Source organism: Gambusia affinis, linkage group LG06 (assembly GCF_019740435.1).
Source record: "Gambusia affinis linkage group LG06, SWU_Gaff_1.0, whole genome shotgun sequence".
NCBI lineage: Eukaryota > Metazoa > Chordata > Actinopteri > Cyprinodontiformes > Poeciliidae > Gambusia > Gambusia affinis.
This window is the reverse complement of record NC_057873.1, coordinates 3405813-3423433: the sequence shown is the minus strand read 5'-3', so window position 1 is coordinate 3423433 and position 17621 is coordinate 3405813. Positions and strand designations below refer to the sequence as shown.

The following is a 17621-nucleotide window of genomic DNA, read 5'->3' as shown; positions in this document are numbered from 1 at the left end:
GTTAGAAAACTCAAAAATTTGCAAAAACAAACTTCTAAAATTATATGAAAAAAAAATAAACATTTATGAGTTTAAAAAGTTGCAAGAAATTTCCAGAAATTGAGATTATTCACAGAATTTAAAAAAAAAACTGTTTCTGAGTTTGAAAACACACAATTGCACAAAATTTTTTCTTTTTTAAATCTTTGACATTGCTGGGTTTGAAAAGTTGAAAATTTGCAAGAAAGAAACTGAAACTTTTAGATAAATTTCAAAAATTTTATGAAAAAAACCCCCACTTATTCCATAAGTCGAATAATTCTGACTGTTGAAACTCAAAACTATTTTCCAGCAGATTTTCAACATTTGGAGCTCTTAAATTTAGATTTTTTTTTCTAAAAAGTGTCAGAAATTAATTTCAAAACTTCTGAGTTTTTGGTGGAATGTTGTCTCTTTTTTTTTCATATCTACAATGGCCGTAATATGCCCTTGTAGTTTTGTCCAATTTTATTGATGCTTAGCATTTATGATCAACTTGAACATTTATTAATTCTCCTCAATTGAATTAATTTATTTTTTGAGAGGCTGAACTGCTGGGAGCAAAAATGCAAAGCCAGAAAAATCAACATTTTGTGGAGATGAAGTTCAACCGAGGCTCAGAGAAACCAGAAGCTCTAATGAATGAGAATAAGTGTTGATACACTGCAAAAAACAATACATTTACCAATTAATTTTACTCCAGTTTTTAGTTAAAATATCTTACAATAAGGTAAAACTCATTTAAAAGTAACTTTTTTGATTTAAATACATAAATCATTACTGATGAAAAATTACTAGTTCTTTTGAACACATTTTGATGAATTTAATGTGTTTGAAAGCGTCACATCTTAACTATAACTGGGGAATTTGTGTTGTAAGCAGAATTAATTTTTTTTCTGATTTACCGTTCAGTAAGTTTTTAATCAGGCGGCATTGTCAAAGTGAAACTAACAGACGCATTTTGATCTTTAAATAAGCTGCAAAGAATCAAACTACAAGATCGAACTGCAGGTATTCAACAGTACGGAGGAAAAATGGTTGCCTTAAGAGCTAAAAATGAAATTAGCATTAAAACAGAGCTAACTGAGCTTAGCATCTCTGGTGTTTAAGTTAAATGTGGGAATCTCTCAGAAAATGTTAAATGTTCATTAACTTAGAAGAAACTGTTCATCATTTGATTTTTTTTTTTTTTTTGATTTTAGATTGAAACCTTCATTCAATTTATATAAAATGAACTGTGAAAATAATAGGAGTCAACTTAACACTGGAACTAAAAGGTAAACAAATAAAACAGAAACAACAAAAAAAATAAATTATGAAGTTTTTGTAAACAGTTGAGACCAAAAACTCCAGACTGAAAACTTTTAGCATCCAGGAAAGAGAGAAAAGAGAAAAATGATAAATAATGCAAACTGAAATTATTGAGTTTATTTTAATGTATCACGCGATTTATAGCAACTTTAATGTTTTTATAGACCAGAAGATTTCTGGCAGTGAACTCCACACTGGAAAAAAACCTTTTTAAATTGTTTATTTGTTTCATGTCATCAAATTACGTTACTTTTGTTCAATAAACTTAATTTGACTTCTTGCAACATATTAGCTGAAGTTTTTAAAGTTGGATCAACCGTTTTCTTTTTTCAGTGCACAGCAGTTCTTCCTCCAGCTGTTTGTCCGTCTGTAGCAGAAGAAATGTTCTTTCTTTTCTCCGGTCAGAAGTGAGCAGCTCCTGGGTTGAAGTGTGAATAAGAATGAAACAAACATGAAGGAGACTTTATAAAACGTTTATAACTGTTGTCATTAAATGTCATTTGGTAAATAATGACACTTTTCATGAAACTTTATATGCAACTTTGCATTAAAAGTGTAATTATTTACCAATACAAAGCTGACTTTTAATGCAAGTTTTAGTGCTAATTTGCATTTAAAATATTAACAGTGTCATTCTGTAAATAATGACACTTTTAATACAAAGTTGACACTTTCAATGTAATTTTAATGCAACCTTGTTTAAAAATATCATTTAAAATTAAGGCAAAGTTTAAACTTTTAATGAACCTTTTCACACAACTTTCCATTAAAAGTTTAATTATTTACCAAATGACAGTCATAAATGTTTATATTTATTGTCATGAAATGTCATTCAGTAAATAATGACACTGTTAGTTCAGAGTTGACACTTTTCAGACCAATTTGCATTAAAAGTGTCTTTATTTGCATAATAATATTTATGTCTGTTGCTAACAAGTGTTATTTGGTAAGTAATTAAACTTTTAATTCAAAATTGACACTTTTAATGGATTCTTAATGCTTTAAAAGTGTAATTATTTAAAGCAACAGTCAAACATTTATGAAGACTCCTTTGTGTTTATAGCCGTTATTTATGTCAGTCTTATGCTCACTTCAAATAAGGAGTTGCTGAAGTGTGTTGCGCCTCAGATTGACTCCCTGAGGTGTTTTAGGTTTTTTCTTTGAGGATGCCAGAGGTAAGTTACTCACCGCACTTAGAAAGGTTAAACTCACAATGATCCCTATCTTTGTATTTCCTGCTACATGCCAAATAACTCTTAAAGTTTCCAGTTTTTTAGGAGGGAGGAAGGGAAGTGCTTCGGCATATTTTTGTCCCAGCTGCCCTACTTAGGAAGTTTGCACAGATAAAGCGGCTGTGCGCCCCAGAAGAGCGAGGCAGACAGCTTCTTTGATTAACTATGTGCTTCCTCAGGCCTGCAACTGGCACAGCCTGGGAGCTGGAAACTGGGGCACTGGGATGCCATTTCTGCAGCTGCATGTACTCTGAAGTTTTAGAGTAAAACAAGAAGAAAATGGGACCTAATTGCCACTATAACAAAAGTCCTTCAATTAATCACACTTAGCCAAAGAAAAGCCTTTGCTTCTTAACTGTAACTCTTTATCTCCCCCTTGCTAATGCTAGCAGATTTTCCGTCTTTGTCATTGTTAACAAAGCAGCTACCGGCGCTAATAGCTCACCGCTATGCTAACAGCAGAGCATTGATTTGCTTCCCACTTCTTCTGCCCTTCCTACATTTTCCCCCCATGTCCCCTCATTCATTTAAGCTCTAAAAATAAATGCCAGCGCCTCCCAGAGGAGCCGCACACCCCAAACTCCCAGGCTGGTTCCTCTGAAGATAAATTAGCATCTGGAGTGACTGCAGCCTGAATCTCTGCCGCTTCGAGTTTTCCACAGAGAAAGGCTTGTTTTAGAAACCAAAGCTAAGAAACTGTTTTACAAAATACAGAGAGCAGGAATAATTAGGTTTTATTTACGTTTTATTTTTAAAACATTTGTTAAACTGTATTTATGCCTACCTCAATAACCAATGGGAACATATTTACTAGCATTGCAGCTAAAGGTTTCCACCCCCTGTTGTCACCCGAATCGTTCAGAACTCAAAAACATTAACGTCGCTTCCACAAACAAAATTAAAACAAAAACAATTATTTTGAAGTTAAAAATGCGTCAGTACGTGATTCACGATGTAAGCAAAGTTACCAGGTAGAAATCAGGATTTAGCAGAAAGTTCAGGAAAAACTCATTTTGGAGGATTTGTATCCCCACAAATGCACTAAAAAAAAACTTTAAATTCAACTGGTGGTAGGCACACGTCGGCTAATATGCTAATGTGCTAACAGAGCAAATTTTTCCATTTAGCGCTTCAGCAGCTTCTGCTAACTGAGAACAGCGCATTTAGCTTCCCCTAAATTAGTTAGTTTGGATTATCAGCTAGAGAATTCATCAAGTAATTAACAGCAGAGCTAATTTTTCACAAAATACTTTTGCTAACTTTAGCATACTTTGTTTACTGCAACTTACTTATTTTCCAAATAAGTCTTAAAGCGCTAATTTACTTGGCTGTTCACATATGAATTATTTTGAGAGGCTTCTCTCATTTTCACCAGCAAATTAGGTGTATTTTGTACCCAGAATGCATTGCAGTAGATCTAGAGGCTGTAGTAAACATTTTAAATATATTGATGTGAATATTCAATAACTATAAAACTGAAACCAAGGAAACACTTCCTGAAACTCAACTGTATTTAATAACAAATTTGACCCTATAAAGGGTGATAAATCACTTTTTTACATGTTTTCTGTCATGGTGGCTAGCGCTTTAGCATTAGCTTCTGCTAAATACCATGTTGGAATAGCATTTCAGCATTAGCAGTGGTGCCTACCACCGGTTTTAATTCCAGCCTATAGACAGATTTCTACCATTGTCACACAAATTAACCAGTTAATGCTTCTGTTTAATCAATCCTTGGTTTCTATGAACGTATGTGGCAGTCGACCATTACTCTCACCTAAAGCCTTATGTTTTTAATAAAGAAAGACTCAAAACCTTCAGTTCACACACTGGAGATCACTGTGACTAAATCTGCATTAGTACAAATTTTATTGAGAAGCTTTATTTTGTATTTAGATTTCAGAGTGGCAGTGTTAAAAGAATTAAAAATGCAGCTCAATGTTTGGGAAATGCTGCAGTTGCTTTAAAAACAGACTTTTGGTTACAGACGTCAGTTTATCTGGAGGAAAATAAACTTTTAAAATTAAACCAGCAAGTCATGTATATATGCATATAGATATACATTTTTATGTGTTTTATGAGCTTTTAAGGCATATATAATCTATTTCTACCTTGAATAAATAACAGAATAAATTAAAATTAACATTTTAGTACTAAAACCTGTCATTTTGAGAAGTTAAATCTGGTCTATGAACAGGATTTAAATATTAGCTGTGATTTTTAATAAGAACATCTCAAAGTCGTGTAGCTTGAAAACTAACCTACATGTCTGTCTTTTAATTAACAACCCGTACAGATGCGCTTCGGTTTAATAAGTTAGAGCAACAAATATGAACTTTTGTAATAAATCCACAGCTCATTTATAATTTAAAGAGCACCAATACGCAGAACTAATCCATTATTAATGCTGTTTGTAGCGTTTCCAGTTCAAACTGACTCGTTTTTTGTTTTTTTGTTTTTGTTTTTTTTCTTGTTTTTTTTTTTTCAGTGCTTTGGTTTTAACAGATTTTGGAGATTTACCAAATGTTTTTTGTTTTTTCTGACATGTGCCACAGCTGCAGTGCAAACACTATGATTCCCGATAGATTACTGCAGTGTGTACAGAAAGTTGTTTATCAATTTTATGGTACAGAATATGTTCTGCAATCTTGCAGTTGCTGTTGTTCCTTTTTTGTGACGCCTGAATGCTTTAATAAATATATTTTCTACTGTAAAAAAAAAAAAAAGGGAGTCCTACACAGTGTGACGTCTAACAGGACACAAATAAATACTGTGTGTTTTCTTTTCTGTAAACAGCATAAAAAAGGAAATGTTTCTGCTTTCTTCTTTTATCCTTTTCGTATAAAAACACTATTTTAAGACTCCACAGCATTTTTTATTTTTGTCTCTTCTTGGACGGATTGCAGGTAAAGTACGTTTTGACTGAAGGCGAAACTTCTTTTTTTTTTTACACATAAAATAACTGAAAAGATTTAACTGCACCAAACCAAAACTGAGCTTCTGAAATTCCAATTAGTGGAAAAAACAAAATGTTGGATTTCTGTGAAAAAACAACATTTTACCAAGTGTTTTTGATTCTTGTATTAGTTTCAGTGGAAATATTTTAAACACTTGAAATAAGACAAAACTAACTTACAAGTAAATTTTCTCCAAGATACAGGAGCTTGTCTTAAGTCATTAATTTCCTAATTTTAATAAGAATTATGTCAAGTAATCTCCTAGTGGAAGTAGCATTTTTAATCAATATTAATCCATTAGTGACTTAAAACAAGCTTGTATTTTTTGTTTTAAAGTTACTTGTAAGTTAGTTTTGTCTTATTTTAAGTGAACTAAGATATTTGCCAAAGAAACTAAACAGAAATACTTGGTAAAGTGTTTTTGCAGTGTAAATGCCAGAGACAAAAGAGGTTTATTATGCACAGTTTGCAGCAGGCTGGTTTCCGTCTCCCGTATTCCATCTAATTTCACAGAACTCCTCCAGAGCAGCTGTGCAGGATGAAGTCTGATAAAACCGGGAATAAGAAGTCACCTTCCAGAGCTGCAGAAACATCCAGAGCTGCAGATTCACTCAGAGAGCGCGCAGGCAGCATCTCTTCATGAGGCAGAGGAGGCAGAATAATTGGTCGTGCTTTCAAAAACTGCAAACAAACAAACAGATTTATTCACTTCTGATAGTTCAGTACATTTGGTTCGATTAGGGACCAAAGTTGCAACATCTGTTACATTTTCAGCTGCTGCGGTTCCCTTTCACGATGCAGCATGTCCAACAAGCCAAACCCTTTGAGCAACCTGTTCCCCTCCTCGCCTGTGGGGGCGCTGCACCAAGAACCACTGAAGGAAACGACAGAGAAATCATTGAGCACAACTTCTTTCTTTACAAAACCGAGAATTCGGCTAGCGTCAGATTTTAGCAGTTGTAGGATTTCTCTTTTGATTAAAAAACTACGAGCCATTTCTCCCAGCAGCGCTAAATTAGCATGTTGGCTAACTTTAACGCACTTAGCTTAGACCTCGTCTAAAACTAATTTTTCCAAATAATTTCTAAAGCGCTAATTTACTTCACTGTTTTGTCATCTTTCTGTTTAGTAAGGGTTGACATCTGTGCTAAAGTTTTGATTATCAACTGTTGAGACGTAAGTTGCTAACACAGCTAATTTTTCATTTAGCACATTAGCATTTTGGCTAACTGGAAGCATTTAGCACACTTATCTTCCCCTAAATTAATTGAAGTTTTGGTTATCGATTGTTACAAATTATTCAAGCAGTTAACTTTTAATATTCATGCTCTTATTTTGAAGTGGGTGAAGACTGTTTATGCAGCAGTTCCACTTCCTGTCCTCGTGTTCCTTCCCCCCACCCAAGAAACTTTATTGATCAAATGCCAAGTGTGCAACAAATTAACAAATGATGTACACAGAGGAAAATAACACTTCCATAAACAACCAACCAGGAAGGTTAATTAAACAAATACACACAAAATATTCACATATGAATTAGCGTGTTTGTTTTGTTTGCATTTACACAAAATTTCCAGGTCACTGTTGTTGTTTTTTTTTTGTACTAAACCTTTTTTACTTATGCATCTTTATTGCCTGCTATGGTGTTATAATGAACTTTTGTTTTCACAAAAAGTGGGTTAAAAACAAATAAAGATATCTAGAAATTTGTGCAGGCATCCATTTCCTGGTTTTCTAAAAATATTTACAAAAACATCCCATATTTGGTAAAATGGCAAAGAACCGATAATAAATCCTGGTGTATATTTGGCAGTAGGCGATGTTGTAGTTTTGAAAACATGCTTGGAGACAGTTAGTTATTTTAGCTGTAGTTCTATTTTTACTGTAATGACCTTTCTTCACCTCCTGGTCCTGCAATTCACACAAATCCACCAGGACACATTTGTCTCTCCACAGTTCCAGAGAAGCCGGCGGCCCTTTGCTCCCACATGAACGCAAAACGATTCAAAACGGGAACAATTCAACAGCAGGCGTCGTAAATACACCGTCTAAATACTGAAATAAATCAGAAAAATAATGTAATTCAGTGGGACAGAAGAAACCAAACAAGATGGCCGTCCATTTATGAATGAATTACTTTTAATAATTAAATTATGAAAGAGTATAAGAGCAATACTGAAGCAAAATTAAAAAGTGAGAACAAAGTCATAATATTACCAAAATAAAGTCAGAATATTTTAAGATTAAAGTCAGAGTCTTACAACTTTATACATGTACTTTTATGTTTTTTTAAGCATGGCTCCAATACTCCATCGCATTAAGCAACTACTTTTTTATTATTTGAAAAATCTTAGTGTCTATGTAGATATCATTGTCAAACATCTTCTATTCTAAATCCTTAAAATGAAATAAAATATCAAATGTTTCATGTAGTCTTTAGTTTTTGCAAGGCAACTTCAAAAGCATAAGTTATAAACCATACAGGGGATACTTTAATTTATTTATTATATACAACTATTTTAATTACCAATTTGTCCTGAAAATGTGTAGAAAAAAATATTAAAGAGTCAAAAAGAATTTTTTTAAAGCATCAATTTGGTCAAATACAAATCAGATCTTTCTTGCAGAAAGTCTTGCATAATTAGTCATTTTGTTCTCGGTTTATGCGAGTGCAGACAAAACAGGAAGTTGTGAGTGAAAACGTCGTGGTGTTGGAGTCTGCAGGGCAGCGCAGACTCCTCACCACAGGAAGTCTGAGCTGCCCTGCAGGCAGCAGACAGAGGCGTTTTTAATCACATTGTTCCCGAACGTCGAGACGCCCTGAGGGTTCAACCATCCACCTGTTAGAGGCCCAATCACCTAAAAACTAAATCATGAACCCCGACGGGAAACAGCCGCCTGCCGCTGATGCCTGGAAGAGGAAACCCACACAAGGCTGGCGGCTCGGAGCGCCTCGGGTTGACGCACAAATGAAGCGGACTTTGTAGATAAACGGACTGGAGTTCGGTTCTGTGGAATAAACAGAATTTATGGAACCAACAGGTTTGACATAATTTCTCCCAAAAATACCCTGATAATGTCACACCACTCCAAAGCAGGAAGTGGACTACTGCGCAAGGCATTCTGGGTAAATACAATCAACCCCAACATGCTAGCTTAGCATTAATGGGAGAAACGGGTTGTGGTCTTTTACCAGAGACAAAAGAGGAATCCTACAAAATCTGACTCCACTTCATCCTCATTTACATTTTGTGAAGAAGGAAGCTATGCACAGAGCCTTCTGTGGATGTTTTCATGCTGTTTCCTTCAGTGGTTCTTGGTGCAGCGCCCCCACAGGTGAGGAGGGGAACAGGTTTTTCAAAGGGTTTGGTCAGTTTGACTCAATGCAGTAAGAAAAAGAACTGGAGCAACTGAAAATGTAACAACTGTTGTCACAGCAGCAAATTAAGGTAACTGAAATATATATATTCACACATAAGTTAAAAATATATGAAAAAAAAGGTATATACAGTGACAATTCTTTAAGATAAACATAAACACGTTTTCTAACATCTCTTCACTTATTCCTTTCCTTTCTTTCATTTTCTGACATCCACTTCTTTGTTTTCTATTTTAGTTTTCCTGCTTTCCCTCTCCTTCTTCCATTCCTCTATTTTTCCCTCTTCTAATTTCCTTTCCTCATTACAACAATGCAGAACAAAGAACAGCAGCAGGAAGCTAATAAACGTCGGGACTAAGTGAGACTGAAGGCAGACTTAGTGGTTTGGTGAACTTGAACTAACCTTGATTCTCTGCATTCCTCTGCAAAGTCATCATAATCTCTGCTCATTTTATAAGTGAATGCTAATCTGATCAGGCTAAGTGCTCAGAAATAACCGAGATGAGATGAAGCTGTCCTTAGACATCCAGGCCAGATGGATGTGATGTAAAGAGTTCAGGCTAAAAATGCAGTAAAACTGGAAAAATTAGACTAAAACCTGGAGCCAGTACAGAGCCCAATCAGGAAAAACAGGAAAAAGTTTCAACCCTATATTGAGGGAGAATAGAAATGCATTAATATTCCATATATTCCTGTTAAAGGGGCGGTGTTATGTATTTTCCAGGCACATTCACTGCAAAAAAAAATTAAATAACTTACCAAGATTTTTTGGTCTAGTTTCTACTGCAAATATCTTAGAACACTTGAAATGAGACAAGATAACTTACAATTAACTTTTCTTCAAGATATAACAGCTTGTTTCATCCTTAATATTGATGAAAAAGTTCTTGTTTGCATCGTTACCTAGCAACCCCGGCCAAGCCCAGCCCGTTACCTAGCAACCCAGTTCTAGTTCCCCTGGTAGATCATTTCCCTCATAACATGGGGAAAATGTTTTGCCAAAACGTAAACGCCAAAATGTACCGTTTTTGGTACGATTATTTCTATAACAAAGTATTTTCCTAAAAAAATCTGCTGCAATAAATAAACATTTATGTATAAAAATATTTAACATACTCCTCAATGTGAGGAATGTAATAAAAGCTTTTTAAAAATGTACAATATAGATCTTAGCATCAAACAAAAACTAAACCCCTGATGTGTTAATTATGCTACAAACTAGGAAACAAGTGATGAGTTAAAAATGGTTTCTTTTGTCCAACGAAACACATTCAACCAATTTAATCTTTTTGTTTTTAATTGACCATTTTCCGATAATATTTCATATTATCAGGCTTTAAAGGGTTAAGATCTCCTCCTCTTCCTCCATGAGCTGCTATAGCCGTCTGAAGAAATGCACCAACCAAAAACAACCAATCAGAGCTGAGAAGAGGGGCTTAGTGCTGTCAATCAACCTCATGTGCAACATGCTAAATGTGCTAATGGCGGAGAAGCAACTCAGTGTTGCAGGAAAACTACTTTTTCAAAATCATCGATGGTTATGCTAACCAGCCTGAGCATCACAACAACGCTGCACAACACAGCTAAGCTAGCAGTGAACCAGAGAGCGGAGGGTGATTGACAGCGCTAAGAACTTCATTATGAAGTATTTCTGCTCTTACTTGAGTAAAATTTCTGGATTTTCTTCCCACTGAATGAAAAACAAACATGTTTTAATCAAACATTCACCAGACAGAAACACAGTTTCTGTTAAAGTTTATAAAGTTTTTTATTGAAAGAAACTGATTAGGAACAATTTTATTTGTTATTTTTTGTTACTTGTATGAATTATTGTCATTTTCATCCTTAAAACACCCAAATTTCCACTTTTCTTTACATTTTGGTCCACCTGATGATACCATTTTAAAATATTAAATGATTGATAACTTGATCAGTACTTGTACTTGACTTTTTGTACTTGAGTAATTTCTGGATACTTTTTACTTTTACTTGAGTAAAACTATGCTGAAGTAGTGATACTCTGTTTTGGGTGGAGGTTTTAGGTACTCTACTCACCTCTGACCGACGCCGCTGCCAAGTGTTAGAAATTTTCCTGTCACCTTTAGCCTGGTCCCAGGTGGTTCTGGGAAACGGAGTCCAGAAGTAGCAGACGGTTTTCTGTCAGGACAGTCGAGGCACAGAGGGTCAGTTATGCAACAATTTCAGCCTCAGCTAAAACCTATTTACATAAGTCAGCTTACGGAGCAGCAGACTTTCTGAAAAATCACTGTTGTTATCACTGATAACCAAATTAAAGTATGCTGCAATTACTCAAGTATTAAACAAAATTAAAACATTTTTTATGAAGCACTTAGATGTGTAAATGTTTCACATATCTGTGTGGAAAGCAGTAAGTTGCACTATAAGGAGAGAAAGCGACACTCCTGCCATCATGCTGACCCGTTTTGGTTACGCAACATCCAGAGCAGAGTTTCAAATGTCTGAACAGCAGGATTTCATAAAGACAGCTGGAGGTCAGAAAAACCCTGAGAATTCATTTAAAGAGTTTTATTAACACGCCTGTTCAATAAAACTGAACATTTACGCTCATTTTCAATATCTTATTTAGGAATGGACCTGGGGGTTTATTGTTAATATTTAATATTGCAATCAATGCACTTCTATAACGTGACAGAATTACGTTTCCAAATTTGACAACTTTTCCAGCTGCTTTTAACGTTTAATTAGCTTTCTATATGTGATCAACTTTGATAAGAATCACAAATGATTCTGTGAAAATGAAACATTTGTTTAATAATTCAAGAATAATTCATAAAATTAAAGGTCATGTTATTTTTTTGGGTGTGTGAGGTTAAGCTTTACTTTTAATCATTTGACACAAGTCATAAAAAAAACTGATAGGAGAGAGTACTCCCTTCAGAAATGTACGCCATTAGCATAAATTTTAAATATTGCTCTTCTTTGTTTACAAACTAAATATTTTGCTACAAATTAAACATTTATTTTTCTCAGTATGTATGTAGTTCCAAACTTTTTATTAAAAAAAGAAACAATTTCCAAACTAAACATTTAATTGTCCTCTCTATAACACACACACACACACACACACACACACACACACACACACACAAAAGGACTAGTTTCCATAGCAACTGACAGCAATGCCACTGTGTATTTCAGGATTTGATACCACAAAACACACAAACATTTCCCACACACAAACAGAACTTTCAGTCCATTACTTATTAATAAGTGATTGTTGTTGTAGATTAGCTACCGCTGCTGTTAGCCAAGCTAACTGGGGTGGGAGCTCACACACCTGACGTCATACTTTGGTGTGTATTTTTTTGGTTAAAGCATCCAGAGGTTCGTTCAGCCACTGATGTTTGATATATATTCTGTTACCAACCTGGAAACTTATCACATGCGTCGTCTTTTGTCTCTGCTGATGTCAATACTGGTTTGCAAGTCTAATGTCGTGTTAATGTAAATGTTGGACTTTACACCCGGAGGTCACAGACAGATGAAGGTGGAACACAAGCCATGCAGATATTCCTGCAGCGTCAGCAGTACGGGAGCAGCTGAAGGGCCCTGAAGGTGAAGCGTTTGTTTCAGTGATTGATCTCCAGATCTTCAGTAATGATCTGGGGTTAATCACTGAAGGAACGGGATCACAGAGTTCCTCTGAGACAAGGTGAGACACCCAGGAGAAGCTGCGATCTGGAGCTTCGGAGGATTTCTTCTTAGTTCAATTTTATCAGTAAGTAAAAAAACATTTAATTTTTAAATAAATATTTAGCTAAACTAAATATTAGCTTTTGAACTTGATTCTTAGTTTGGAAAATCGATATTTAGTTTGGAATTAAAATAGTTAGCAATATAAATATTTTATTTTATTTTAGCTCAGACTTAAACATTTAGATGGTAACTAAATATTTAGCTGACTAGCCACTTAGCTAAGTGGATAGAACCAATAATATAGACAAATATTTGTAAATGGTTTAGCCCCTTAGCTACATGCTAGCTTGTTGGCTAGCATTTATCTAGTAAAGGAAATATTTAGGTTGTGAATTAATATCTAGTCTGGAACTCTGATATTTATAAATGTGAAATAACATGGTAAAAATTTGACTTTTATCTCAATAAGTAAAACAGTATTTTGAAATAAACCTTTATTTATAGACACGTTGCAACATCATGCATGCAAGATTCCGTACTCGATTTCCCAACCAAGGACAAAAAACTGCTAACTAGCGATGACCGTCATTGGGTTTTGCTGTCCAGTTGTCAAAATAAGGCTAAATCTGAAATTTACGTAATACAGGAAATTCGGTGTGTTTCCGTTCAGTTTCGCCAATTTTCTGATCAGAGCAGGTGTTTAAATTAGGTAATCAACCACTGTGTTCAGTCGATCAATTATTAAACCTTTAACTTCACTTTCATTAATCTGTACACGTCTACAAATATTTTAAACGTCATAAAGTAACATACCTTGTTTCTGATGTCAGTCAGACGATTAAAATTACTTTAAACTCAGCAAATGTAACGTTTGACAAACGGAGAAGTTGGATGTACTTCCGCTAAATGTAATACTGCCAAAATAAAGGCTTGAATTTCAAAATAAAACACGAGGTATGTAACGGTGGCAAACAATCAAAAGAGAGATGAAGATTGAGTCTGCAACATTTTAATTTAATGATTGTTACAAAGTAACTTCGTTACAAAACAGTATCAATTTACCTCGACTATTCCATCAAAATGGCCTGTGTGCCACAGGTACTTCAAAATTTTACAATTAAATTACCAAGCATGAAACAACCATGTAAATATTTTTTTCAATATTATCGGTTCTTTACACTCATACTAACTGTTGTACAAAGATAACCAACAAAAACTGAAATTAATTATATAAAAAATGTCAGAAAACAAATAGACCAGCACCATAAGACCAAATAAATACTCCTGAAAATCTTCAAAACATGTGGAAAGCAACTGGTCAGGACCGCTTTAATATGAAACAAGATAGTCTGAATGCTTGGAAGGTAAATATAAAAAATAAAGGATGAAGTAAAATATTTTCACAACACTACGGATTCCTAAATTGCACTTTTAATCTGTTTCGAATGTTGTTGAAGGAAGCATCTGTGGCGTTAAAATATTGCTTCTGAGCAAAAATGTAAAAATTAACTTTCAAACATTGATTTTCATGTCTTCGTTAAAAGTAAATGTAATTATAGAGGAGCTCAAAATTGCAAAACCCATCTTTAGGCTGCAACTGAACATGATGCAGGATGTGTGTGTTTTTTTAAAGAAAAATTAAAGTAATGAAAGCTAAAAATACGCTTTTTATTATTTGAAACATTTTCTAAATGTCATAAAAATGTAAAGTGTTTTTGAAATACTAATTAGAATTTTTTTTTTTTTTTTACATTTCATCTGTTTTCAATTAAATAAATAATATTTTGGCCCACCGTCGCCGTTTCCAGGTTCTCTGTGATCACAGAGCATCATCTCTGTCTGCACCCGCCATGAAGGTCAAGCCAAGGAGCTTCACACATTCACAAAAAAGATAAATAAGATGAATAAATCAGTCATATGAAACACACTCGCATTGTTGCAGGAATCCATGCAGGAACCGCGATTCTGCAAAACACCAACAACCTGCACCAATCCGCCTCTTACCGCAGCTTTAATACACCAAGACCCAGTTAAATTAAAAAATAAAAAATAAAAAAACAGCTTTCAGGGTATGAAGCGATCCAAACAATAGGGGAAACTGGCATTGGGGTTTCCATGGCAACTGCAGCAAGCTGCTAAGAGGGCTGCTTTGATAACATATGTCAGACTTGACTGCTTTGTTCACAGTGAGCCTAGCAACAGATTCTGAGTCTGAAATGCAAAGAAAACTCCAATAACTCACAAAAAGGAAGCAACCAGATTATTCCTTTGGTGTTCATGATGCTACAAAATATAATTTAATCTCTAGCAATCAGAGCAGTGTCTGTACATTAGGGATTGCCAAATACAATGAAAAATTTAAAAACTCCTCATTCCTGTAAATGCAGCTGCAGGTTTATGTCTTTTTTCCTGCTCGTCTTCATGTCTGTAGTGACTGAACTGCTGTTTGTCTCTGCAGCATCAGCGACGGCGGCGGCGTTGGGTTGGGTTGGGTGGGCGGCTTATACTGCAGCGGCTCAGCGCCGTATCACTGCCACATGCGACACGAGGAGCGGGGACAAACACGGAGGCAGACAGATGAAAATAATTGGGAGAAAAGCGAGGATGGGAAGATGTTTCTTAGGGAGGGAGACGGATGCGTCAGGCAGAAACATTAGTATGCAACCAAGTTGTTGGTTCAGTTGCAGGAATGAGGCTGACACACAAGAACCAGCAACAAAAACGCCCCAAACATCCAGTTATTGCTCAACTTATTGACATATCTGGCAACATAGACAGGTGGCTGCACTTCAGTTACACTCCAGGCCTTGACAGCAGCTGTGCTGCAACTTTTAGTTGATTACACTGAAAAAACATAAAGTCTTACCAAGTATTTTTAGTGCAAATAATTTAGTCAATCAAACAGCTGCAGCTGATCCAGAATGCTGCTGCTGCCGTTCTCACTAAAACCAGGAAGATAGAGCACATAACACCAGTTTTAAAGTCTCTCCACTGGCTCCCTGTCGCTCAAAGAATAGACTTTAAAATACTGTTGTTAGTTTATAAATCACTGAATGGTTTTTCACCACAATACATTAAAGATCTGCTGCTGTTGTATCAACCTTCCAGAACCTCTCAGGTCTTCTGGTTCTGCTCTGCATCCCCAGAACCAGAACCAAACGAGGAGAAGCGGCATTCAGCATCTATGCACCACAAATCTGGAACAAACTTCCAGAAAACTGTAAAACAGCTGAAACACTGACTTCCTTTAAATCTCAACTAAAAACCCACTTGTTTAGGATTGCATGCCTTGCTGCTGAAATGTGCTATACAAATAAAATTTGACTGATTGATTGATTGATTGATTGACAGTAAACTTAAAAAGCGACTAAACAAAATTCAAAGTTTTAAGCAAGACATAGAAGCTTGTTTTAATCCATTTACCAGTTATTTCTATTTTATTGGAATAACCTTAAAAATGATGTGACTTTTTTTAGAGTTCTGATAAATATCTGCATATTTTATTGTTGTTCTATTGAATCTTTTATTATTTTTACCATTGTCTGTTGGTTTGGACTTCTGAAATTCATCAAATTTTGCTGGAGTAAACATAAAGATTCACTATACACTGTGTAAAATGGTCTGATTTTAATTTGAAGAAACGTATGAAAAACAAAAAATCAAATCTAAAACAAGAAAACTTTATTTTTATTTAAGAGTCTGCCTGTTTTCAGCTGCAAAATACAAAAACTGCTTTACAACAAAAAGTCTGCGTTGTATCACTTTTATTAAAAGTTTTAATTACAAATATCTGTCCAAAAGTCTTTATATATCTCGTATTTCTTTATATTTCTCTGCCAAAGAACCAGAGTTTTTCCTAATCTGTAAAGTGGTCCAGATAAATTGTTCTCCAGAGTTTCTGAAGGTCTTTCAAAGGACTTTGGCTCCATTTCAGCCCAGAGTCTGACCCGTTTCAATTTGTCTTGAGCCACTTTACTTTCACCACTAAATCTTTTAAGAACCCACAACCCCTGAACGTCTCCACATTTTCTACTTTAATGCAAACCTATCAAACTCAAACCTTGCCATTATGGAAGAAAATGCGAGAAGAAAGTTATTGTTGAAAGAAAGACGTCAGTTTCTTTTACAGTAGACTAATCTGTGAGGGAAAACTGGGAGGAACCCCTCTCAACTCCGCGATTCAAAATGGCCGCTCCTCGCATCAACATTTGAAATACTGTATTTTTGAGTATTTTACACTTATTACGTACATAATTTTGTATTCTTGAAGGTGAAAGTTATTTTTTGTACTCAAGTACATTCCAAAAATTGTACTTTTACTTTTACTACAATATTTTTTCATACACAAGTATCTGTATTAGGGCTGTTGTGAAATAATATTCTAGTAATCGAGTACTCTATCGATTATTGTTATGATTAATCGAGTAACTAAAAGAATCGAATCACATCAAGCAATTGAAGGATGCTTATTGGTCCCCCAACATATAATAAAATCCCGGAAAATTGGATGTTTTGCTACTAGCACTTAGCAACAACTCATAGGCGGAAGTGAGAGCGCTGCCCAACACAAATAATGACCCAACCGGAACACAGTGCACTAAATAATAAAACATAATTTAACAAAGCTTCAAGGCAGATTAATTTTCCTAGAGAAATTTTAATAATTGAAGTAGGCTACTCGAATCATACGAGGAATCGCTACAGCCCTAATCTACTTCTACTTAAGTACAGAACTACTTTTGACACATGTGAACGTCACATGTGTATTATATATGTACTTATGTACTTATATAGCACTAAGGTAGATATCAGAGATATTTACTGTAGTACTTACTGCCAAACTAACAAAATTAGCTTAGCTAATGTAGCTTTTATCTGCTAGCTAAGACGGACACTTACCAAGATGGCGGTTCTTGTGGGAAACGAGTTTCAGTTCCTCTGCTGCAGATTTTCAATTCTTTTTGTTTTGTTTAATTTTTTTGTTGTTGTTGTTATTTCTTCTGAAGAGTGCGGTTTTGTGTTTATGTGTCTATTGGTTTGATTTGA

The 17621-nt window shown here is 34.9% G+C and overlaps 1 long non-coding RNA gene across 3 annotated transcripts; it reads right to left on the bottom strand.

Moving 5' to 3' along the window:
* Positions 1-1532: 1532 nt before the first annotated feature.
* Positions 1533-17621, bottom strand: LOC122832920. Of its 3 annotated transcripts, XR_006370889.1 has the most exons (5): positions 13389-13496; positions 10953-11054; positions 6285-6392; positions 6091-6199; positions 1533-1747 (listed from the first exon to the last, which is right to left on the bottom strand). It is a non-coding gene; the product is annotated as an uncharacterized LOC122832920 (long non-coding RNA). The 3 variants fall into 3 exon arrangements; XR_006370888.1 differs by lacking the exons at positions 6285-6392; positions 13389-13496 and adding an exon at positions 17475-17621; XR_006370887.1 differs by lacking the exon at positions 6285-6392.